The 11,824-nt window shown below is 39.0% G+C and overlaps 3 pseudogenes; 1 reads left to right on the top strand and 2 right to left on the bottom strand.

Annotated features, from left to right (window-relative positions):
* LOC100960653 overlaps positions 1 to 4,733 on the bottom strand; it is an 11,156-nt pseudogene extending 6,423 nt beyond the window's left edge.
* Positions 4,734 to 6,849: 2,116 nt separating this feature from the next.
* Positions 6,850 to 7,030, top strand: LOC111722363 (annotated as a pseudogene).
* Positions 7,031 to 10,434: 3,404 nt separating this feature from the next.
* LOC100960966 lies at positions 10,435 to 11,465 on the bottom strand (annotated as a pseudogene).
* Positions 11,466 to 11,824: the final 359 nt, after the last annotated feature.

The raw sequence follows: 11,824 nt of genomic DNA on the forward strand, positions 1-11,824 counted from the left end.
AAAAAAAAAAATGCTGGGGGCATCAGCCTACCAGAATTTAGATACTACAAGGCCACAGTGGTCAAAACAGCATGCTATTGGCTCAAAAATACAGAAATAGACATCTGGAACCACATAGAAAACCAGAAGACAAAACTAAAATCTTACAGCCACCTAATCTTCAATAAACCAAACAGGAACATACACTGAGGAAAAGAATCCCTATTCATAAATGGTGCTGCGAGAACTGTATATCCACACGTAAAACACTGAAACTGGATCTGCACCTTCCTCCACTCACCAAAATTGATTCAAGATGGATAAAAGACCTAAATTTAAGGCATGAAATGATAAAAATCCTCAATGAAAGCATGGGAAGAACAATTGAAGATAATGGCCTGGGGAAGGACTTTATGAGGAAGAATTCTGTGGCAATTGCAACAAAACAAAAATAAACAAATGAAAGTTAATTAAACCAAAAAAGCTTCTGTACACCTAAGGAGACAACAACCAAAGCAAATAGACAACCTACACAATGGGAAAGGGTATTTGCATATTTTGAATCAGAAAAAAAGCTTGATAACTAGGATCTATGGAAAACTCAAAATAATCAACATGGAAAAAGCCAACAATCCCTTAGATCACTGGGCAAGAGAGATGAATAGAACCTTCTCTTAAGGAGACAGACAAATGGCTAACAAACATATGTAAAAATGCTCATCATCCCTAATTATCAGAGAAATGAAAATCAAAACCACCCTGAGATATCATCTAACCACAGTGAGAATGGCCCACATCACAAAATCTCAAAGCTGCATATGCTGGCTTGGATGTGGAGAGAAGGGAATGCTTTTACACTGCTGGTGGAACTACAACTAATATAATCTTTTTTTTTGGAAGGAAGTATGGAGAATTCTCAAATAACTCAAGCTAGACCTCCCATTTGATCTTGAAATCCCATCACTGGGCATCTACATAGAAAGAAAAATATCCTTTTACTATAAGGACACTTGCACTAGACTGTTTATTGAAGCTCAATTAATAATTGCCAAAATGTGGAAACAGTCTAAATGCCCACCAATCCAGGAATAGATTAACAAACTGTGGTATATGTATACCATGGAATTTATTTAGCCATAGAAAAAGATAGAGACTTTATATCTTTTGTATTAGCCTGGATGGAAGTGGAGCACATTATTCTTAGTAAAAGGATCACAAGCATGGAGAAGAAAGAATCCTATGTACTCAATTCTTATATGAGGACAATTAATGACCTAGTACATGGTGGGGGGGAGGGGAGGGGAGAGCTGAAAGACGGAAGGAGGGAGGGGATGTGGGATCAGTGTGTGACACACTTTTGGGGGGCAGGGCACAATTATAAGAGGGTCTTTACCTAACAAATGCAATCTATGTAACCTGGTTCTTTGTACCCTCAATGAAACCTCAACATTAAAAATAAGAAGTAAGAGTCAGCATCAAATTATTTTCTGTTACATATTTCCTCACTGTAAGGCAGAATGAAACAATCAGCTACCATTTTCCATTAATGGAAAGGTCTGCAAGTCTGCAGTTATACACACTCTTCCATGTAGTCATCTGCTCTGATAATCATTGCCCTGTAATTCTGAGTGCATTAAAGACAGGCACAAATTAGGAAAGATATAACAGATTAAATTCACTCCTCAGACATGAGAGTTGTAGTGTGGTGTCTGCACATAAGGCTGAAGGAAAAAGTTAGACATCTGCATGTCTTACCTTTATCAGTACTTAGTTTGAACATCATGAAAAGCATACGATCTCATTATCAAAAAATGTATATGATCTTATCACACAAATTGAAGTTGAGTAATTATATTTTTTGAGACAGGATCTTGTTCTGTCACCCAGGCTGGAATGTAATGGCATGGTCATAGCTCACTGCTATCTTGAACTCGTGGGTTCAAGCCATCCACCCACTTCAGTCTCCTGAGTAACCAAGACTATAGGTGCATGGTGTTAGGTCCAAAAAATCCTCCCAAATTAGCCCCAATAGATGAACTTGAGACACGCTCCAATGTAAAAGGCACGAGGTGAGATTTATTCAGACTGGTCTGGACTCTCCCGGCATGCAAGCCTAGGACAAGCCCCGAACTAGGGGTGAAGGCAGTTTTTATAGGGTACAGAAAGCAAAAAGGGGAAGAAGGGTACAAGTACACTTTTGATTGGTGGTTGGTGATTTCATTAGGAAAGGGGGAAGTAAAGGAGGATTTGCATTGGTAGCTGATGATTTCACTAGTAAAGGTGAATTTGGATTGGTACAAGTGAGGGGTGGGGGATTTCTTAACCGGGGCTTGATTAAGTGGCTGGAGGGAAATTACCTGTCAGGGTAATAGAAACTTATTGTTTATTGCAGTAAGGTGACTTAGTTAACAAGGAATTGGGGGCTCATTGCTCTGTTGCCCAAGGTGGCACTATATGGTTGAGCAACTAGGAATGGAATGAGAAAGGCTGCAAGGTGGACCCTGCAGATATGGTTGAGCAACTAGGAATGGAATGAGAAGGGCTGCAGGGTGGGTCCTGCAGGCAAGGGGCCCAGGAACAGAACTTATATATTAAACAACAAAATGGAGCTGATCTGGTCCTCACACATGGCACAAGGCCTGGCTAATTTTTTGTATTTTTTGGTAGCAATGGGATTTAACATGTTGTTCGGGCTAGTATTGAACTCCTAGCTTTGAGTGATTTTGTCTTCCCAAAGTGCTAGGATTACAGGTGTGAGCCACTGTGCCTGGCACAATTAAATAATTATTAAACATAAAATACATGTTCAGCCTTGTACTAGGCTCTATCTGTGTGAGGGAGATTCACAGAAAAAAAGACAATTCTTGCCATTTAATATTTACATTAGTAGTCATATAAGTCACATGCATGAAATAAGAACAAATAACCTAAGATAAGGGATTCTGTGCTGTAAATTTTGTTGAACAATACTAATCAAAAAAATAAAGAGACTGATGATGTCTTGAACTGGACTAGGTAGAGCCTTAGGGATAGAGAACATCCAAAGCAAGGAAAATAGGATGCATGGACATTAAAAAAAAATAATTGATTAACAGGATTGATAAAAAGCAAAAAGACTGAAAACTAAGTCAAATTGAGAGACAATATAGGGCAGTGGTTCATAAAGAGTCATCTCCAGACCAGCAGCATCAGCATCACCTGGGAACTTGTTAGAAATGTTAAGTCCTACTTAGACTTACTGAATCAGAAACTTCATAAGTGGGGCCCAGCATTTGTTTTGACAAACCCTCCAAAAGAGTTTGACCCATGTTTAAGTTTAATAACCACTGATACAGAGGAATGGAGAGAGAATCACTGGTGTAGAAAATCATGGTTGGAAGGGTAGAGGCCTTGAAAGCCATGCAGAGGATGTTTTACTTGATGTAGTAGGAAATAAGTTGCTGGAGGTTTTGAAGAAAGAGTGTGAAAATATTCACTGTAGCAATAATGGTTGAAAGAGGTCAAAGTCAGGAGGCTATTAAAGTAACTCAGATATAAGATGAGGGCCTAACCTTACCTAGAGGCATCAGAAACAAAGAGAAGGTGTGTGGCAGGCATTATGCTAAGCCCTTTACACATGCTAACTTATTTAAACATCACAAAAGTCTTACTAGATTAACACTATTATTATACATATTTCATAGATGAGAACAGGAAGCAGAGAGATTCTGAGTCTGAGAAAAAAGAGATGGTGACAAGCCTCTAAGGCAGGGCTTCAAATTTAAGCCTAAGAAGTTTTCTGATCTATGTCTTTTTTGATTAAATTATAGCTGTGTACATTAATGCAATCATGGGGTACAACATGCTAGTTTTATATACAATTTGAAATATTTTCATCAAACTGGTTAACAGCCTTCATGGCATTTTCTTACTTATTGTGTTAAGACATTTATATTCTACACCTAGTAAACTTCACATGTTCTTATCCTAAATACTTTACCATATTTTCCACCTGTTTTTCTGAATGGACATACCTCTTCCTACCATCACCACCTGAATTTCTGGACTCTGGGGAAACATAGACGACTAATAAACATAAGATTGTCAACCTCATTAGTAACCTAGAAAATGGAAATTTAAAACAAAATACTTTATGCTTTGGAAAGCTTTCTAAAACATGAAAAATATGATCAGAACACTTTGTAATTCAGTTCACCATTGTTTGTGTCAAGATTTTAATGCAGCATATAATTATCTCAATTATGGGTATGTAATAGATGAGTGTTGACTACACCCTTTGTTGGGTAATACTTTCTCATGGGGAGAGCCAGACAGCTTGGCTGTGGGTGCAAGCTCATTCCTGGAATTGTATGAAAGCAAGAAACAACTACTACTCAGGGTGGCAGTAGCAAAATGTCTTTATTCAGGATCACCTTTTATAGTAAGCTAATCATGTACACCCCATTGATTAATAATCTTAACATTCTCTATTCTTATTGTAAACTGTAGAAAAGACAGAAAGTCTAGGAAAGTAAGATAACCATCTTAAGACTAGCCTGAGGCTATTCCTCTCTAAAGACCTAAAACGACCCTACCTTATCTGACTTCCATTGTCAAAGTTAAAGGTCAGGACAAATAGGGGAGTAAAACTATTTTTCTTCCATGTACTCAATTAAGTTTCTGAGAAACAGGCTCAATGACTCTATTTTCCTGTGGTTTTGGAAGCCACTCAGTTTTATGATGACATTTTTCACTTACATCAACCTTCGAGCCATGTCTCCTGCACAGATGGGCCACATCATCTGGCAGGCTGACTGATTGCATGGTCAGAGTCCTATGCAGGAGGTTGTTACCACCTTGCCTGCAAGCTCTGCCATGCTCTCCCAGGCATCAAGGCTTCTACAAAACACACAATACTTATGAGTCTTTTTGCTCAGTTTCTGGAATTAAAAGAGCACATTTCATTTAGCTAGCTTTATGTGGGAATTCACCCCACAGATGGGTACATCTCAATATATAAATGATTCAGAGTTCATATTCTTTAAACTAACAAATATACCAGGATTCCAGAATATAAAATTAGTACAATATGTAGGGGATCTCATAACTACCCCCAGGTTCAGTGATTAGCTAGAAGAACTCACAAGATTCAAAATATAGTCATACTTATGACTGAGATTTATTATAGTGAAATGAAAGAAAGCAAAATCAACAAGGGGAAAAATGCATGGGGTTAAATCTGGAGAAAACTAGATATAAGTTTAAATAGGATATGCTTTATTCCTCCAGCATTAAATAGTGACAACACATGTGAGGTGTCAACCAGGGAAATTCACTGGACTCTTAGTGCCAAAGGTTTCTGTTGAGGACTGGTTACATAGGTATCCACTGCCTAGCATGTACCAAGATTCCAGATCTCAAGAAGAAAGACAGGTGTTCAGCCCACTCTTTGTATAGTTTAGACACAGGTTTCCACACTTATCAGGCAAAAATTGTGGAAACTGTCCTGAAGTCTTAAGTTTCTAGACACAAAAAAAATGTCTAACATTGCTACCAGAAATTTCTAAAGATAGCAATCTTGGGCCTGCTATGTTAACTCTTTCCTGCACATGTGCTACATTGACATACCAGAGTATCAAAACTAGTATTGCAATTACTACCTCATATTTAGTCTGTTTGATTTTAAAGTCTTATAGACCTGTGTGGCTGCAAGTATTTGATGGATTAAAGAAATAAGATGAAATGGAAAAACAAACATCCTATGTACTCAAATCTAAGTTGAAACTAGTAGGTCAAAACTATAGTCCCACCTAAGAGAAAAACACAATCAAATTCAAGAAGAGGGGTTGTCAGTAAGTTCCCACCTAATAGGTATAATAGAGGGGTATTGGACACACTCCTGGGTGAAGGACTCAACTACAACTAAGACTTTACCTTACAAATGAAAACAATTTGAACTAATTGTTTGTACCCTCATATTTACCCAATATTTTAAAAAGTAAGATGTGAATGGTAACTACAAGATGCCACACAAGTTTGTAATTATCTTGTATCCTGCTTAACAACTTGTCTGGACACATGAGAACATCTTTGATTATGATCATTCTATTTCTTGCAAGAGACTGACTTGCCCAATAATAATATGTTGTAACCCAGCCCTCTTTCGCCTGCCCACTCCTGTTCCCAAGCCCTATCCTATTTCCCCCCGCCCTCACCTGTTCTCCCCTGCCCTCTCCAGCCCATTTCCCTCCTCTTCCCCCCAGAGTTGACTCCAGGAACAAGGCAAGTCCCTCCTCCCCACAGGGTGGCCGAGAACATGCTTCCAAGCCACATTCCCAGTCCCTCCTTCCCCTTAGGGTTGCCAAGAACAAGCTTCAGGTACAAGGAAGAAAAGTCCCAAGTTTCATAAAACCCCCAAGTTCTCATAACCATTGTGATATGAGATGTATCCATTGTCTGTCTGTATCCACCATAACCATTGTGATATGAGATGTATCCATTTTCAACCAAAGTCGTATTAATTATTGTTCCATTGCTGTATCCATAACTACCTGAGTTGTAACCCCCCCTTAACCAGCCATGTTTTGCACAAAGCCTATAAAAGGCAACTCACCCTCTCATCTGGGCTGCTGACTGATTCTCAGAGCAGCAGCCCCTGCAGTAGGTAAAATAAATTATCAATTAATTAACCTAAGTAGGGGTCTGACTCTATTTTTCCAGGTCTCCTAAGTTATTTCAAATACAGAAATCCTCCACTTGTTACATTTATATACTGTAATTTCTCTATAAATTTGGTTATGAAATATGCAGTGATGATTGAAAACAAAGCAAAATTCCTTTTGGAACCATTTTACACTAAACATATTTGCCCAAGTGAAATGAATTATTATAAGCTTTGCACAGTGGCAGTATAGTAGCCAATGAGGTTTATCCGTGGCATGATTATTACTAGTTGAAATGAATTATTGTGACAGATGCTGTAGAGCTTCTGATAAATGAGATGGATGGATAATCTATAATCAGTTTCTTTCCACCTAGGCTATCTTATCAATCTTTGTGAGACATTAAATGTTAGGAAGATTACCAGCACTACCTGCTGTCCCCAAAGTCATCTAAGGTAACTCTCAATGCATATTAATATCTGTGTTATCCAATAACTCAAACCATGGTAGTTCACATCATAGCACATTACTTGACAATAAGCATTTAGGGCACTCCCACTCCATGCTAATTAAAGTAATGCAAGTTACCCAAGGTGTCTTAGACACATTTCTATTATTCCAGGACACTGATTCCACTGTACAACACAAACACTATAGAAATAGGGAAAGGATATCATCATAAGTTAAAGATTATTATTATAAATGAGGCAATTGTGTCTCAGAGAGGTGAAACAATTGGTCCAAGTTTATACAGAGCTGGGACTTCAACCCAACTCTTTAATGTCCTAATTGGGCATTCAGTCTACTATCCTATGCTTCTGCCACTTACATTATACATATTAAAGGGAGAAAAAAGATACTATGCCAAAAGGCAATTTAGTAATGACTCAGGAAAAAGCATCATCTGTTTAATCACCAACATCATCACTTGATTCTTCTTTATTTCTATTTATATTCTGATGATGTTATATGCTATAGGTTTTTATGCCAGACATTGAAATATGTTTATTTCTCTTAAAATCTTAGTCTCATATCCTCTTAATATCTGGAAATAAAAGATCTTTGTGGACAAAAGAACATTATTGTAAAAACCCTCCTTGCATTAAAACAATGCCAAACACTCAGAAGACATTTTAAATAATAATTATTGATGAAATTAATTGGCAACTATTCTTGCCAAAAGATCTAATACAAAGTTTGATATCTGCATCAGGAATGAAATAGTGAATAAATAAATGTGACTTTTGAATATTTTCCACCCATGAACAATTTGTTATACGATACCTCCATTCAAGTAATTTATTTAAAGCAAAGATGGAAACAGTTATTATTTATTTTTTTAGACAGAGTCTCACTATGTCACCCTTGGTAGAGTACCGTGGCATCACATCTCACAGCAACCTCATGTTACTGCTCTTGGAGCTAACTGGTCAATGATGCAGAGGAAAGCACTGCAGATGAGATGATTAATCTGAAAAGGGAGGCTGAGGCTAGCTCTGGCACTCAGCAACCACCTATCTTTATTGATTCTCTTATATACTCTAAAACATCTGATAAAAGTTTAAAATATCAAACAGTTTAAGACAGCAAAGTAAGATCAAGGAAACTGCCATAAAGATTCCAATTCAGTACAATTACTGCTAAGCATGTATACAATTGATACGAATTAAGAACATTTTACTTGGGGCTAAATCACAAAGATGCCAGGTTGTCTGTTTATTGGCCCATTTCCTTGAACTAAGACCAACAATTAGTGTTAATGAGGAGAAAGGAGCAAAGTACAACTGCCCGATGCCTCGCCAGGTGTTCAACCACCAGCTACAACCAGGCATGGTCCTCTGGCAAATTCCTTTCTAAGAACATTTCTGCTTTTCAGCAGGCCCGGGTATGTTATCAGAGTAAGGGAATTCCATCTTAGGGCCATGTTCCACGGGGAGCACATGAGGCTGGTCTACTCTGTCTGAGCGTGGGGGGGCTGTACCCTTTCACTTCAAACTCTTGGGCTCAAGCAATTCTCTTGTCTCAGCCTCCTAAGTAGCTGGGACTACAGGCACCCACAACAGTGCCTGCCTATTTTTTTGTTGCAGTTGTCATTGTTGTTTAGCTGGCCTGGGTCGGGTTCAAACAGTCACCCTTGATGTAGATGTCTGGCACCCTAACCACCATGTTATGGGTGCTGAGCCAAGATGGAAACAATTTTTAAACAGAAACAACCATAATGCAAATTAATTTTCAAGATGGTAAATATTTTTAACTGCACATAATTTATATTCTCTTATGTTGGAGGTTTAAGATATTTGACTAAAATTAAAAGACAAAAAAATAAAAAAAGATTTGTGACTAAAAGACTCTCAATAAGATATATTTATCAGTTTATTTTTTATTATTTTCATTTTATTGATTGTCTGACATATTACTATTCTTTGAAGGTATCAGACTTAACTGGAATAACCAAAGGAATCTTAGTAGCCAGAAAGAGATTATTTAAAATTTTGAGGGGTGTGCATCTGTCAATGCAACTGTACAGTAGAAGTACATTTTGTGCATCTAAATAAAAGAGATAATCATGGTTGCTATTTCTCTTTTTAAAAACTCTTTCCAGATTTATTACTGTATGCATATCTCTATATAAATAGCTTTACAAAAGAAGACCATACCATTGATATCACCTATAATAGCATCTAGTATTGTGAGAGCCAAACTAGCTCCATTTTGTTGTTTACAGCACAAGCCATAGTACAAGCCCCATTCCTAGCTGTTTACCGCATAGCCCTTCCGCCCCAACCTCTGCCAGTGAAACCTGCGGGCCACTCCCTGCTGCCTCCCCCCACCCCAGGTTGCACAGCCACTGAGCCGTAAACTGAGTCACCTTAGGCAAATAGCTGCTATAATAAACAATAAGTTTCTATTATCTTGAAATACAGGTAATCAGGTTGCATCAACTCTAGCCCCTGGTTAAGGGACCTCCCACCCCTCACCTGTACCAATCCAAAATCACCTTCACTAGTGAAATCACCAGCTACCAATGCAAATCCTCCTTTACTTCCCCCTTTCCTAATGAAATCACCAACCACCAATGAAAAGTGTACTCGTATCTGACCCTACCCCTCTTGCTTTCTGTACCCCATAAAAACTTCCTCCACCCCAGGTTCGGAGCTCGTCCTCGGCTTGCATGCCAGGAGAGTCCAGGCTTCCCAGGGCCTGAATAAAACTCACCTCGTGCCTTTTACATCGGAGTGTGTCTCGGATTTGTCTGCTGGGGTCTTTTGGGAGAATTTCGGGCATAACAGTATCTTTTTTATTTTATTTTATTTTATTTTTGAGGCAGAGTCTCACTCTTGCCCTAGGCAAGAGTGATATCAGCCCAGCTCACAGCAACTTCTAACTCCTGGGCTCAAGCAATCTTCTTTCCTTAGCCACCCAACCTGTCATAACACCCAGTTAATTTTTCTATTTTTAGTAGAGATGAGGTTTCACTCTTGCTCAGGCTGGTCTTGAACTCCTGAGCTCCAGCAATCTACCCACCTTGGCCTCCCAGAGAGCTGCCGCTAGTATCACTTTAGATCTATATTTTATTTGGTGTCTACATGGGTATGTATCACTGAGACTGCATAGCCTTCCACTGCAGATACACCAACGTTTATTTAATTTTGGACATTTTTGTTTTATTAATATTTAGACACTGTAAACAATGCCTCAAGCAATATCTCTGTACCTCTACTTCTGGTACAGTTATTTACTTAGTATTAAGTCCTAGAAGTAGAATTATAAAGTGTAAGAGATCATTAACATCTTTTAAAGCTTTAATATGCCTTTAAGGTCTATCTGTTACACTCTTCTTCCAAACAAATTCCTCTGTATAGCCAGTACCCAAGCTACAGTAGTGAAATACAGTTCTATTTCACTACTTCAGCATAGGTGAAGACAGCCAGGATACCCCAGTCCACACTTGTGTCCAACCTGTCAGCCTTCAAGTAGTTCAGCAGCTGAGGCATAACCTGGAATTCAAATATTCTCTTGGTACCACATAAACAATCAGGAATATCTTTTTCTTCAGGAATATTTTCACCAGAAATCCAGATGGGGGCAAGACCTCTGCTATATCTGAGAATCTGTTCTGGTTCAAGGGCTATGTGAGTTTTAAATTTCTGGAAAATTTTATCTTACCTGGATTCATGTTTTGCCATTGAATATAATTCTTCCTTGAGTGCTTCACCCATGCTCCCCATAAATCTCTGCAGCTTCTTCCTTTCCCACAACTTCAGGCATAATGTCATCTTCTTATTCAATTATAAATTCAAATTCTGAAAAAAAGGAAATAGTGGTCTGGAATTCCATGGTCCAAATGATCTGGCTGTGGACATGCCTGCTATGTCCTGATCGCCAGTCCACAGCCTGATGCACCTTACCACACTAATGCACCTTACCACAGTAATGCACCTTGTAGCATTGGGAGCATGTTTTGAGGCCAAAACAGCCAAAACCCTGCAGAGATGAGCACCACTAGACTTAAGCTGGAGATACAAAGATGCTCCTGTTTCTGGAGGAGGATTCTCAGAAGGTGGTTCATAGGAGTAAAAGTCATTTTTCCTGGGTAGTTGATTCCTCACAGGCCAGTGCAGCATGGCAGCTCAGGGCAGCAGAAAAGGAGAGGCCACAGTGGAAGGCGTCTGTGCAACCCAGCAGCAGCAAGTACACCTGTAGCAGGAAGGTGAGCTGGAAGCCACACAGTACACAGGCCCTGGCCCCGGCTCCACAGACCTCACCCAGCCATGCTGGCCATCCACCCACCTTACTGGGAAATTGGTCGCTAAGCAGCTGCCACGCTAGCACCTCCTCAGCCATGGTTGCTAAATCTCATTGAAATCAAATCCCATGACCAGAAATGGTGTCATACATACTTTGGACAACATTATTTGTTAGCTTTTTCATTTGATAAAATATTCCATGACTCAATTCATTCTCAAAGAACCATTTCATACTTTTACAGCACCGTGGCTAAAATGAATTTCACTAGACTCTCCTAATTACCTGAAGCATAGAAATGAGATAATTAAAAATTCATTTTGAGGGAAAGAGACAAGATGGCTAACTGATGCCAGCTTTCAGCAGAGGCTCCCATCCAGAGGGAGAAATAATGGCCAGAACTAACTCAATAAAGTGGAAGATCGGAAGCTGAGCTGAGGGAGAGCATTGATGGGTTC

This window comes from Otolemur garnettii, unplaced genomic scaffold (genome assembly GCF_000181295.1).
Source record: "Otolemur garnettii isolate 467f Iridium unplaced genomic scaffold, OtoGar3 scaffold00239, whole genome shotgun sequence".
NCBI lineage: Eukaryota > Metazoa > Chordata > Mammalia > Primates > Galagidae > Otolemur > Otolemur garnettii.